This window comes from Loxodonta africana, chromosome 15 (assembly GCF_030014295.1).
Source record: "Loxodonta africana isolate mLoxAfr1 chromosome 15, mLoxAfr1.hap2, whole genome shotgun sequence".
In the NCBI taxonomy this organism is placed as follows: domain Eukaryota; kingdom Metazoa; phylum Chordata; class Mammalia; order Proboscidea; family Elephantidae; genus Loxodonta; species Loxodonta africana.
In genome coordinates, this window is record NC_087356.1 from 3,905,101 (window position 1) to 3,915,532 (window position 10,432).

General features: G+C 44.7%; 1 non-coding gene across 1 annotated transcript; it reads right to left on the reverse strand.

Moving 5' to 3' along the window:
- Positions 1 to 7,997: 7,997 nt before the first annotated feature.
- Positions 7,998 to 8,079, reverse strand: TRNAS-UGA (transfer RNA serine (anticodon UGA)). Its single transcript has one exon. It is a non-coding gene; the product is annotated as a tRNA-Ser (tRNA).
- Positions 8,080 to 10,432: the final 2,353 nt, after the last annotated feature.

Genomic DNA, 10,432 nt, shown 5'->3' on the forward strand with positions numbered 1-10,432 from the left:
CAAAAGAAGAAAAAAACAACTATTTTGGGTGTTTTTGGACTGAGGGAATTTCGCACAGGGGTCTGTTTGCAGAGATATTAGAAGGACCGAAAGAGCAAAATGAAGAAAGAAGGGGACTGAAGAGCAAAGAGGAAGCAGGATGGCTACTCGAGCATCGGAGATGGGTGAATTGGGCCAGTGAGCCCGTGCTTGCTTCTGCCTATGCACTGTTCGAGAACTGTTGCTCTCGGTCCAGGGATCCAGAAAAGGTGCTGTCTCAGCACGGGCTGTCCAGTCAGGAGTCACCTCACCCCCGATGCTCTCACAGCTGTTGCCAACAACGTCCAGCAACTGCCACAACACTGGAGGCAGACGGCAGGAAGCTTCATACCTTCCTCTGCCTCCCGATCACCCACCAGGTCTCAGAACCTGGCAGAACCTAACAGAAAGTCAGCTAGAGACGGAGCCAGGAGAAAGCTAACTCGCAGTCCCAGCATCGCAGAGCAGAGTACAGAAAAGCAGCAAGTGGGACTAGAGAAAACAGGTTAATAACTAATTCTGTATTGGAATAAAGACAAAACTTGTTAGATATTCTTCAAAGCTAAACCAAAAACTTGGCCTGGAAACATGATAGAGTAGACAACCGTCAGTCTCTCAGAGCTTTCTGTTCACGTGAGATTTATACCTCTGGAAGGTACCTCTCACGTTTGCATTGCTCCTAAAAGAGACAGTTCACTTGTCTCATAGCAGCCATCCTGGCATGGCCCCTAGTAAACAGATTTTCTGTCACACACTGTATTGAGCCCTGTCTTAGTGACCTAGTGCTGCTGTAACAGAAATACCAAAAATGAATGGCCTTAACAAAGAGAAGTTTATTCTCTCACAGTCCAGTAGGCTAGAAATCCAAATTCAGGGTGCTGGCTCCAGGGGAAGACTTTCTCTCTCTGTTGGTTCTGGAGGAAGGTCCTTGTCATCAGTCTTCCCTTGGTCTGGGAGCATCTCAGTGCGGGAACCTTAGGGCCAAAGGACACGCTCTGCTCCTGGTGCTGCTTTCTTGGTGGTGTGACTTTCCGCTGTCTCTCTGCTCACTTCTTTCTTTTATATCTCAAAAGAGGTTGGTTTAAGACACTATCTAATCTTGTGGATCTCATCAATATAACTGCTTCTAATCCATCTCATTACATCATAGTGATAGGATTTACAACACACAGGAAATCAGATGACAAAATGGTAGACAGTCATACACACTGGGAATCATGACCCAGTCAAGTTGACAGATATTTTGGGGGGACACGATTCAATCCATGACGAGCCCTTATTATGTAGTCAGCAGTTTGAAAGATACCAAACCGGCTGCTGTCGAGTTGATTCTGACTCATAGCAACCCTGTAGGACAGAGTAGAACTGCCCCATAGGGTTTCCGAGGAGCAGCTGGGGGATTCGAACTGCTGACCTTTCAGTTAGCTGCTGAACGCTTAGCCACTGCACCACCGGGGCTCATTGAAAGACATAGAATTGTAAAATGTGGTCTCAGCCCTCAAGAAGCTCAGTCTGGCTGGAGAACATCCGAACCCTCCTGACCTCATGCCTGCTCTCCTGGAGCCACATTCCAGCCTTGGCCCCTCTAGCTAAGCTAGAGACTAGGCACATGGGAACCATTCTGCAAATGCTTGTAGACAGAATAAAGGAGGATTTTGTGGAAGAGGAGGTCCCTGGGGGGCACAAACAGTTTGCTCTCGGCTACTATCTAAAATTTTGGCAGTTCAAATCCACCTAGCAGTACTGTGGAAGAAAGGCCTGGTGGTCTGCTTCTGTAAGATTACAGCCGAGAAAACCCTGTGGAGCAATTCTACTCTGCAACACAGTTTGCCATGAGTCAGAGTCAACTTGACAGCAACAACGGATTTGATTTGTGGGAGAGGAAAGATTTGATCTTTGAAGCTCAAGAGCCTTGAAGAACTGGTGTAGGATGGTGATCAATCCTCAAACAAATACTTACTCAGCTGCTACCATATGCCCAGTCTGGATACCTCTGCTAGAGGCACTTAGTAAATATTTGCTCATTTTCTTTGTTTTGCTTCCTACTTCAGCTTTACATCCGTCTAGGGCCAAGATCCTGAGGCTTGAGATGGGTTAAAGGAGAGTAGAGAAGGGTAGCTCTCTCCAGGACATGACAATGTTCTAATATAGTGTCTCAGATACAACAGTTCCATATCATCTCAGAAATGAACTGTAGTAAGAACTAAGGTGTCTCTTCATGGAAAAGAATCTTCCAGAATTCTGAACCCTCTATTCAATAGATTTGAGTGAGCCATACTCTGCACGAGGAGTGTGGGAAGGTAGAAACAGCGTAAGAAATCAAGAATATCCTCTGAATATAAAATCTTGGTGCATGGAACTCTCAATAAAACATTCCGAAGACAATCTTCACAAAGCACGTTGTAAAATTAACTTAAAAAAAATTACTCTTTCTGATCCTTTTTTGACAGCAGTTTGTTTTGTGTCCTTAGCACACACTTACTGAGGGCATGTGGTATGAGAGCGATCTGTCTCTGGCTCTACGTGAGAACAGAATGGAGGAGCAATGTTTTAATCTTATCTTGGAATTAAAAGGGATGTCAAGCAAGACCTTCCCAGGTTAGGGGGCAAGAGAATAATTTTAACAGAAACGCAAAAATCCTGAACACAGTTGAGCTACAAACACAGAGACCTCATTCTAGAGGGACTTAAGTCTTATACCAGCTGGGTGCCTGTTCCCTTTTCTCTGCATCCCCTGGCTTGGGTTTTAGCCTTGAGCCATCTTTGAGCCAGCTGGCCCTGCTTTCCTCAAACTTTGACTTCTTTCACCAGCCAAGTTGCCCCATGCTTTCATCACTAATAACTTTTTTCTTCTTGTTGGTTTTCCTCCTAAGGACTGCATGTTACTCAAAGCTTTTGCCCACCACCAAAAAAAAAAAATCCTTTTCCTGTTTATGATTAGTCAAATGATAGATAGATGATAAAAAAAATTCATAGATACGGGATAGATGATGAAAGTGGGATGGCAGACCAAACGATGGCTAACCATTTATAGGCTAAGATGGTGCACTAGCATACACAGCTCTAACACTTGGACCTCATCGCATAGGGATGATTTAAACTGGATTGAGACCAACAGAACTCATCAGATCTCTTCTTTGGAGGCCTTTGGAACAGAGACATGCCATCTCATTCAGTGCTGAGGGCAGAATCAGAAAGACAGGTGGTGGAGTAAAAAAAAAAAAAAAAAAAGGCATAAGCCATGAGTAAACAAAGGAGCAGCAGAAGGTAAAGAAGAAAATAGAAAGGAAATGAGTAAGTCAATAAAAGGATAAGAAGCAGCAGACTGAGAAAGAAGCAGAGGCTGAGGGGGTTGAGGCTTAGGTGAGACCGTTGTGGGAGCTGCATCTGGGGCTGGGCTGCCGTGGGACAACCATAGCGTCAGTTGCTGGATGAACAGGGACGGACAGACTTGAACTTCTCTGTGAGACTGCAGGCTTGGATTCTGCTTTCCTCAAGACTTACCATCATATGACTTTGGCAACAGCGTGAAAGGCAGATGAGATGGGTCAGGGATTTGAGAAGGGTGTTAGATCTTCACAATAGGACTTGATTTTTTTTTTTTTTTATGAAGGACTGTGAGCTCTTACAATATCGCATATGCAGGTTCAAATGAAAACCATTCTAGAATCAAAGACATACACATGCTTTCTAGATTTTCCATGGTTTATGTTATATGCTCTATGGAGTCCTCGTGGCTCAGGTGGTTAAGAGCTTGCCTGCTAACCAAAAGATGGGCAGTTCAAATCCATCAGGAGCTCCTTGGAAATCCTATGGAGCAGTTCTACTCTGTCCTATAGGGTTGCTGTGAGTTGGAATCGACTCAGCAGCAAAGGGTTGGTTTGCTTGTTTACTCCATAGTCCTGTTACCAATTAATTGAGAAAAGAAGTAGGCATTTATACTTTTCATTTTGGGACTTGAGTTTCAGGCAATTGGGTATGAGTTAAAGGGGTAAAGAGGCCAAGCTTCCAAACCTTATCAAGGCAGCCAGACATCCAACGAGGCAAAAAAAAAAAATCACTAAACCCGTTGCTGGCGAGGTAATTCCAACTCATGGCAACCCTGTGTGTTATAGAGCAGAACTGCTTCACAGGGTTTTCTTGGCTGTACTCTTTATAGGAGCAGATCTCTAGGTCTTTCTTTCATGGTGCCACTGGGTGGGTTTGAACCACCAACTTTTAGGTTAGTAGTTGAGTGCAAACCATTTGGGCTACCCAGGGACATTAGGGTTTAATAAGTCTGTGACTTATTGATATGGATTCCAAAACTGTTACACAGAGGTCAGAAATCATCTGCTTCTAATACTGATGGTCTTTATTTTTCTGTCCCATTTATTTCACCAAAACTCAGAACACTATAAAGTGGTAAGATCACACAGATAAATCCTTATTCATTTCAGGATTTGTTGGAGCCTCCTATGTGATAATTTTCTTACCTGAATCCTATATCACTGGCCATGTTTATATTGCCGTTCAGTAACAACAGAGAGGGTGACATTCGGAAGTATCGGAGGTTTGGACTCTGAAAAGTCAAGGAAGATGTGAATTGGGCACCGTGGGCTTGTAATGAAAAAAATATAAGAACTGCTCCCAGCTAACGGAAAAATAAATTGGAATTGTATTGGGAAAGTGCCCAAAAGAACTTGCCTCAAATGCGAATTGGAATTTTATTAGAAAAATCTGATAAGAGTAAAAAAAAAAAAAAAGTTCCTCCCTAATTTTCTAATACTCTTTATATTTTATTGTTTCATTACCGTCCACTGAAGAGATATTATTCTTTCGCGTCTGTCAAATGTTTTGGCCATTATGAAACCACCCTCTGTCCAGCAACCTAAAATAATTTCTCCTTTCAACTGAAAACTTCAACCTTGGAATGAATGTCCCTGTGCCAATTTCTTCAGCTTCCCGGCTCTAAAGGAAAAGCCTCTGCAGAGAGGAACAAATATTTAGGAAGGTTCTACCCTGTGAACTTTAGCACTTGCCATAGTTGCTATTTGGCTCTATGTATGTATCGTATTCCTTTCCTCTTAAGATTCAACAAATACTTAATGAGTGCTTACCGAGAGCTGGACACCAGGCATTGTGTGGCTCGCATGAGTGAACACAGCTCTTCAGTTTGTCAGGGGTGCAGGGTAAGGGTAGGAGAGTAGCAAGAACTGAAGCTGCACAGAAAGATCAGGGCTTGGGGTCAGTTTGGCAGGGTGTGGTGAGGAGAGCTTCGGTGCTAGCGTAAGTAGTTAGTATTTTATTCAGTAGATAATGGGAAGCCATTGGACATATTTGAGAATGACCTGGTCAGAGCTGTGGGTCAGAAGATCTTACTGGTGGCAACTGGTACAATGGATGTGAGGAGAGGGAGGGGTGGATCACCTGAGCCAGAGCTAGTCAGTCCTGACTTAGGGCTGCCGAGGGGACAGGTGGAGGAGGAGGGAAAAGGTGACATTGAGGCTTTGAGTCCAGTGATGAGGCTGATGGTAGCATTCCAAACCAAAGCAGAAAAATCAGAGCAGAGGAGACGTTTGGGAGGAAGATGACGTCAACGTCGGCTCTGCTGAATCTGGGTTGTTAATAGACGTTGCTCTTTGGCAGGAGTAGGAAATGAGCACTAGAACTTAAGAGAAATAGCCGGTGACACCAGTCAGACAGAGAGGGGGGAAAACAAGCCAAAGGGCTTACCAACTAGGTCACTGGAGACCTCCAAGAGAGCCATTCCAGGGGGGGTGGTATTGGCTAAAAGCCACGTGGCCATTTGCCAAGGATGACTGAGTAGTTAGGAAGTAAAAATAGTGAATGTGAGCTAAGCTACTGCAGCGTAAAGTGAAGGCTTTCTGGTTTTGTTTTTAACATAAGAAATCTTTGAAAATTAAGAAAAAGGAAGCCTAATTGATGAACCACCGTCTCCTGCATAATGGACTGTGAGCATTCATAGGAAACCGTAGCGAACTGAGCACTCTTTTTTGGATTTTCCAGCTTAGAACTCCTCACCATCCCTTACGCCTCTGCTAGTTTTCTGTAACTGCAGATACCAAGAGTTAAGTATATTTAGCATTTGCTGAGTATTCACGCTCTGCCAGGTACCACACTGAGAGCTTTATACAAATGAATTCATCGAATCCTCACAGCATCCCCAAAAGATTGGGACTCTCATTTTGCCTGTTTTACAGAGGAGGAAACTGTGACACAGAGAGGTTAAATAACTTGCCCAAATTTACGCAACCAGGAAATAGCTGAACTGGAATTGGGCCCAGGCAATCCGCTGAAGTCTGTGTTCTTAATCACAAGGTGGCCACCCCAACTCACTGCAAAAGAGTCCTAGGAGTTCTGCAGAAACTAAATATGTTTGTAGAAAACTTTTAAATATTTATTTCGTGTATATACTGGTTCATGTTAAAGGTCAGCAGTGGCTAAGTTCCACATCACAGTAGCTTCAGGGCAAACAGTTATTGGAGGGGAGCTGGAAAATGTGTGAGCATCAGAAGCCTAGAATCAAGGACTCTTGGAGCCAGAAGGGACCTTAAAACCCCTCTGGTCAAGTGGCTTCTTTTTCATAAGAAGGAACCACCATCCAGAGCAGTAGAGTGGCTTAGCCAAGGTCACGCCACCAGCTAAAACCCAAACAGACTGGATCTCAAAATTCTGAGTCCTTCCACTGCGCCCAAGGTGCTGGAGGTAGAGAGGCAGGAAGCAGCTGGGGTAAGGGTACACCCTATAACCTGGTTCAGAATGAGAGCTGAGTGGAACTCATTTGCCCATGGGCCACAGCCATCTCAGGTCTGCACTTTGAAGCCACCAGACACTCCTTGGAAACCCTAAGGGGCAGTTCTACTCTGTAGAGTCAGAATGGACTCAACGGCAATGGTTTTTTTTGTTTGTTTGTTCGTCTCAGCCATTTAGCATAACTCTGGTTTCTCTCTCTTCCCTGGGCCTTACACTATCTACACCCAGAAGAAAGCAGTGATGAGGCCTGGCACATGAGTGCTCAGTTAACGTTTTTAATTAATCACTCGATCCATAGGGAGTAAATGATTGAAGGTGAAAGATGCATAGGAAAAGTGGCTCTGTGGACCTCCTGGTGGTCTACTAGGGAAGCAAGAAAACAACCTCAATAGAACCATCTTGAACCCCACAGAAGGAAAACATGTGGTCTATACCAGTAACTTGAACTGTGCAATGGAGTACTCGTCCTTTTTAGGATTGCCCACTTCTTTCTAAAATGGCAGTTCTCAGCACACGATTTCAGTTGGTCACTTCCGCCTTTTCATAGCATTTCACCGGGCTGCCAATGGGGACAGAGCAATGTGAAAACACTAAATGTGTGTCTCTTGCAAAAACAACTTTCCACAAAAAAATGTACTGTGCAAACACACAGCTTCCTAAATGGCCCTACACACTGGGCAAGAAACAAAAAGCACATTTTGCAAACTAACTGCCTCTCCCAAAACTCTGGAAGCTTTTTGGGTGGTATTAAATCTTGTAAGCAGGAAAGGGCGGGGTGACTACCATTCAGTGACGGTCTTTTGCCTTGGCTTGAAGATGTATTACATTTTGAGGACATTCTGTTTGTATAATTAAATGATTAAGGGAAGAACAAAAACACTTTGCAAGTAAAAGATATGATTAATTTCCGGTCTGAATTTGAGACTAGGCAGAATAACCAATTGTTTATATGAGTTTGCTCCTGTGCTAACTGAAAGGTCGGCAGTTCAAACCCACCAGCTGCTTCTTGGAAACGCTACGGAGCAGTTCTACTCTGTCCTGTAGGGTCGCTATGAATCTCAATCGACGCAATGGCAACAGTTTGGTGGTTTTTGTTTTAGGAGGACCCTAGACCTCCCCCAAAATACTTTTTTGGTGATTCTCTGATGCCTGAACATTAGCACTTCATTTTGGCTTATTGCTTCAGTTGAAGGATTTTCCCTCTTAAAGGGTGAACCCGCTTCCGCAACGAGCAGGGTTCGAACCTGCGCAGGGAGATCCCACTGGATTTCAAGCCCAACACCTTAACCACTAGGTCATCACTGCCACAGAAACCCTGGTGGCACAGTGGTTAAGTGCTGCACCTGCTAACCAAGAGGTCAGCAGTTTGAAACCACCAAGTGCTCCTTGGAAACACTATGCGGCAGTTCTACTCTGTCCTATAGGGTCACTATGAGTCAGAATTGACTCGATGGCAAGGGTTTTTTGTTTTGTTTTGTTTTGTTTTTAAAGGGTGAATGCCCCTAGGAAAGACATTGTCTTATGCCAAAGTTCACCAAGGCCAGCAGACCCAGACAGGTCATCAGAATAAGTGACAAGAGCTAAGAACATTTGCAGCTCAAGTACAATGTCATATGGCAGCTGAGCTTGGCCTCCAAGCTGGGGAGGCAGTAAGGAGTGGTGGGGTCTGGGATAAACTGGCAAGCACCCTGTTTGTCACAAAGGGCAGCCACCATGTGGCTCTGGCCAAGGGTAGCCAGATCTTCTGTTTTTCCAGAAGAAGCTGAAATTCTGACCTTAGTGTTAATGTTCTCCTTATTGTGAAATAGCAGGAGGACCAAACAAAACACAGTTTCTGGCCAGATCTGGTTGCGAGCCTTGGCTTCCAATCTCTGCAAAGCCCTCTTAGTTATCGTTGTCTTAACGTGAACCAAAAGAGCCAATCCTTAGACCAGGTTGAATCCCAGACTTTCCATTCAGTAGGTGCATCATATATTAATATGTGGAATATATTATATTTTCTGTTTTCAAGTCTCCTGGTGGTGTAGTGGTTAAGAGCTATGGCTGCTAACCAAAAGGTTGGCAGTTTGAATCCACCAGGCCCTCCTTGGAAGCCGTATGGGGCAGTTCTACTCTGTCCTAAAGGGTCGCTATGAGTCGGAATTGACTCAATGGCAATGGGTATATTATATTAGTACAGTGGAGCCCTCGTGGCAAAGTGGTTAAAGAGTTACATCTCCTAAGCAACAGATTGGCAGTTCGAATCCACCAGCGGCTTCTTGGAAATTCTATGAGGCAGTTCTCCTCTGTCCTGTAGGGTCATTATGAGTCAGGATTGACTTGATGGCAATTTTTTTTTTTTTTTTGGTATATGTGTTATGTATTAATATAAACCAAAATAACCAGACCCATTGCTGTTGAGTCTACCAATTCACGGCAACCCCATACGTTCCAGAGCAGAACTCTAATCCATAGGGTTTTCTTCGCTGTGACCTTTACAGAAGCAGATTACCAGGTCTTTCTTCTGAAGAAGTGACTGGCGGATTTGCACCGCCAACCTTTTGTTTAGCAGCCGAGCTCTTAACCACTGCGCCACCAGGGCTACGAAGATTGATCAAAGCGTGAGTAAAGAGAGTGCTCGATGGTGGGAAGGGGGCCGAGGAAGCCAAGCGGCAGGGGCAAAAAGTGGCCCCAGGCAGCCTGGCAGCCAGACTTCTTCCCGTCATGCTTTGCAGCCTAGGGGCCTGCCCAGACCTTCTGTATCCTAAGGTCCTCACTAGTTCAGACCCGTCCAGTCTCTGTGGCGATCACATTATGTCAAGTTTAATACAAGCAGGGTATAGTCACCATGCAAAATACAAGTCTTACTTCATAAAAAGAAAAGGTATATCTTTGCAGATATGGAGAACATACGGTGTGGATTACACCAGGATGGAGGTAACGGATTATGCAAGAGTTCCAGTTTTACCTCTGTTCTTGCCAAATGGACAGTTTTTCCCCGGGACCCACCAACTCCTGGATGTGACAGCTCTTCTCGGTCTGGATTTCCACCCCTCTCAGCAGCACTCAGCTGCGCTTTCTGAGCCTTTCTGGGCTCTTTCTGAGCCTGCCTCTGCTTCTGCTGCACACAGCATTTTGCTGTTCGTGCTTCTCACAGTTGTAAGCCTCCTGCTCCTTCCTGGTGTTCTCTTGGACTTTATGCCTGCCTCCTGCCTTGCCATGAGGCCTGGTCCTCAGCCCTAGGCTCCTCTCTCCTCTTCCTCCCTCTCTACCACCACATCCCTCTATTCCATGTTTGTCCTAGTGCAGGCCTGTCAGTAAGCCAGTGTGGTGAATTAGGCCCCAGTTGTTCCACCTCTGTCGGGTGTCTGCTATATATGGTCCAGGGTAGGCCAGTAAATCTTAGGGCCCAGTTCCCATCCCTTTCCCTTCTAAACCCAAACTCATTATCTCCCTGTAAAATACATCTTTTCTTCCCAATGCCCCCATCTATTCACCTATGACCTAAACAGGGTCAATAAAACAATAACATTTTTGAAGCAAAAATAGCTGAATGAGTTTATGGCCTCAGGGCAAAGGTAAAAAACACCAGCCATAAAAGAAACAGTTGAAAGGTAGGATGACATTAAAATAAAAACTTCTGCACACCAAAAGATACTGATAAGAGAATGAAAGGGAA